Source organism: Nicotiana tomentosiformis, chromosome 9 (assembly GCF_000390325.3).
Source record: "Nicotiana tomentosiformis chromosome 9, ASM39032v3, whole genome shotgun sequence".
NCBI classification, from domain to species: Eukaryota; Viridiplantae; Streptophyta; class Magnoliopsida; order Solanales; family Solanaceae; genus Nicotiana; species Nicotiana tomentosiformis.
Window position 1 is genome coordinate 41,805,361 of NC_090820.1, and position 4,287 is coordinate 41,809,647.

Genomic DNA, 4,287 nt, shown 5'->3' on the forward strand with positions numbered 1-4,287 from the left:
AGCATATCGATTTCTGGTTCATAAATCAGAAAATCCCGACATTCATAATAATACGGTTATAGAATCAGATAATGCTGAGTTCTTTGAAAATATATATCCGTATAAAAAGGAATGTGAGTCGTTTGGTGAAGGATCTAAACGATCTCGGGAAGAAACAAAAGAAAGTACATATAATCAGGAGGATCCAAGACGCAGTAAACGTCAAAGGACGTCTACTTCATTTGGACCAGATTTTGTGACTTTCTTATTGGAGAATGAGCCTCAAACATTTAAAGAAGCTATGACTTCTTCGGAATCATTGTTTTGGAAAGAGGCAGTCAATAGTGAAATAGAATCCATATTGAATAACCATACATGGGAATTGGTTGATCTTCCTCCTGGAAATAAACCTTTGGGTTCTAAATGGATTTTTAAGAGAAAAATCAAAGATGATGGCACTATTGATAAATTCAAGGCAAGACTCGTAGTCAAAGGGTATAGACAACGAGAAGGTCTAGACTACTTTGATACATACTCTCCAGTTACAAGAATTACGTCCATACGGATGTTAGTAGCATTAGCTGCAGTGTATGGTCTTGAAATTCATCAAATGGATGTTAAGACGGCCTTCTTAAATGGAGAGTTGGAGGAAGAAATTTACATGGAACAACCTGAAGGGTTTGTGGTTCCAGGTAAAGAAAAGAAGGTATGTAGACTTGTTAAGTCTCTTTACGGACTAAAACAAGCACCCAAACAATGGCATGCGAAATTTGACCAAACAATGTTGTCAAATGGTTTTAAGATAAATGAATGTGATAAATGTGTGTACATTAAAAATGTTCCAAATCACATAGTCATTGTTTGCCTATATGTGGACGATATGCTGATAATGAGTAATGACATTGCCAACATAAATGCTACTAAGCGTATGCTCAATAGCAAGTTTGATATGAAAGACTTGGGAGTTGCTGATTTAATTCTGGGAATTAAGATCCATAAGACTCCTCAAGGTCTGGCATTGTCACAATCTCATTATATTAAGACAGTACTTGAAAAATTCAAGCACTTGGGCTTTAAAGTTGCAAAGACTCCAATTGACGTGAATCTTGCATTAGCAAAGAACAAAGGCCAAAGCATATCACAATTGGATTATGCTCGTGTGTTGGGATGCTTAATGTATATCATGAATTGTACACGACCAGATATAGCTTGTGCTATAAGTAAACTGAGTCGATATACGAGCAATCCAGGCCAATCTCATTGGATGGCAATGAAACGAGTTTTGGGATATTTAGAACATACCCAGAACTTTGAATTGCACTACAGTAATTTCCCTGCGGTGATTGAGGGATACTGTGATGCAAATTGGATCACCGGTTCAACTGATTCTAAGTCCACGAGTGGATATGTATTCACTATTGGTGGAGGAGCGGTATCTTGGAAGTCGTCCAAACAAACATGCATTGCCCGCTCTACAATGGAGGCTGAATTCATAGCCTTAGATAAAGCCGGTGAAGAAGCTGAATGGCTCCGGAATTTCTTGGAAGACATTCCATTTTGGCCCAAACCGTTGGCACCAATATGCATACATTGTGATAGTCAAGCGGCAATTGGAAGGGCTGGGAACGTCATGTATAACGGTAAATCTCGTCATATACGACGAAGACATAAAACCGTTAGGCAATTACTCTCTAGAGGAATTATCACGATTGACTATGTAAAGTCAAGTGATAATGTGTCAGATCCACTTACAAAAGGCCTAACTAGAGAGGTAGTTGAGAAATCATCAAGGGAATGGGGCTATGGCCGAGAACAAGTCATTGTGGCGGTAACTCTACCTAGAAGACTGGAGATCCCAAGATCTAGGTTCAAGGAGATCAAACAAAGTCATTAATGACGGTTCAACATTGTCAAATAAAATTTTAGTCCATTCTCGTGATGAGACAATGTTCAGTACCAAGGATAAAGCATTAAGGCTTTTTAATGATTTCTAAATTTGATACGGGGTATATCAAATAGTGTATCTACAGGATGACACGTTTAGGAATCACCTATTTAAGTGTGAAGTGTGAGCCGCTTCAAGGAGAACTTTGTAAGGCCAGTTCTCTACGCACTTATGAAACCAGGCGGTGTTCATGGCTGAAACGAACACAACAATGAGAACCAAAGACGGTTAAGGGTTGATTGTGTGACTTATGGTTGTCTAGGTATACACCAAAGATCGACGGTTCAAAGATATCAAATCTACCGATTGACCGAGTATATCCGACATAAGTTTACTACGGAAAGTTCAAAGGGAAACCTACTTATCCAGATGCAATTAATCCTTGCTTGTAAATCACACAGTTTTTTCATGCATACTTCCGTGATATAGCCATTCCCCATTCATGTGGGGGATTGTTGAGGTTTTATTTTTTAAGATGTAATATTCTTAAAATGAGGGTGAATGGGAAATGGAGGGAAAATAAAATTTTGAGTAAAATTTTAAGTTTTCCCCTCTTAACAATGAGACATTGTCCCATATTGGAAGTGGAAGACATTTTTGGTGGGTATATATATAATTGCTCTTCTTGTAGCTCTTAAAGAGTTAAGAAGAAAGCAAGCCTCGCGCCGTCGTCGTCGTCGCTCGCTCGGCTCGGCTACGGCTACGGCTTCGGCTTCGGCTTCGGCTTCGGCTTCGGCTTCGGCTTCGGCTTCGGATTTGGATTTGGATTTGGATTTGGTCAAATGATCGATTGATTGATTAATTTTTTGGACCAAATTTATTTGTTAATAGTAAATATTAACGTAAGATTATCCGTATTTGTAACGGATATTTTCCAATCCGTGTATTGAGAATTTGGCAGCCGGATAATGGTCTTCCCACCATGAAGTGCTTGCTCCACAAAGATGAAGTGCTTGCTCCACAAATATGTAATGCTTGCTCCACCATGAAGGGTGGACGTTTGGTCTTGCACTCCTTCTTGGCTGCTATATATATGAGCAGCAAATGGTGAAGAAAGACACCAAAAACTCAACATACAATTCGCTCAACAAATTGGCTATACTTTGCACTCCTTCCTCTCAGAACTTTCATACGTTTTTCTGAGTATATACTCTTTCGTTCTGCATTATTTTTTAACTTCAAACAAAGCAATTGTATGTGTGATTTGCTACCGAACTTTGTGTTCGCTGAAACACTGGGGTTTGAAGTATCGCTACACCAGTGTGTAATTCGTTCTATCCTGGGAGGAAATAATCCATTACCTTGGGTACTAGGAGGGGATTAAATTCCTTAAGGAAACACTGTGAATTCAGTGGGCTCGAATTTATAACTGTTTCATTACGTTAACTTATATTTTGCAGAATTAGAATTATTATTTACAAATACAGCATTATTGACGGGGAATAACAACTTGTTGGTGAGAAATAAGAGCCATTTAAAGAAGTAGCCGAGATTTATACATGCAAATTGTCTCCAATACCATCGTTATAAAAAAAGAATTAGTAGACCTACATGTGTATAATTCAGATCTCCACCCTTTTCTTAAGAGAGTGAGAGGGGTGGGGTGGATGATAGGGAGAGGACACAGTCAAAATATACTTCATGTGGAATTGCTTCCATCACTGTCATTGAGCTATCCAGCTTGTCGGCTAGTTAGTAGTCCACATTTATTACCACTTAACTTTGTTTTCAAGGTGTAAAATAACATAAATTATCTCAAAGACTGAAGAAATTAAATAAAGACAACACAATCTAACGCAACAATTCAAGATTATATTCTTACCAACCATTCAGATATATTTCTCTCTACCTCAAGTCTTCCCTCGAAAAAGCGCTACAGTCTTGATATTTTCAACGGTCAATGTCATTGAAAGACAAAATATAGTGGGAGACGGGCTACTACAACAACAACCCAATCACTAGTGGGGTCGGTAGAGAATAGTATATACGCAAACCTTACTATCCCTATCCTAGGGTAGAGAGGTTATTTTCGATAGGCCCTCGACTCCCTCCCTCCAAGAACTCTCTTTCTTGCTCTTGGGATGACTCGAACTCACAAGCTCTTAGTTGGAATTGGAGGGTGCTCACCACTAGAACAACCACTCTTGTCAACGGGAGAGAGGCTACGTGTGTAAAAATATTGAATTAGTCGCTTATTCAACTGCCTATCAGTGGGCATCAAGCTCACACATAATGTGTTCGCTAATTCAATTTGGGGCGTTCAGTCATTTCAAATTGAATATGAGAATTTCGGTTTGAATTTTCGATTTTCGAATTTAGGAAATAACAATCTAAATTCAATTCAAATAAGTTCCAATTAAATT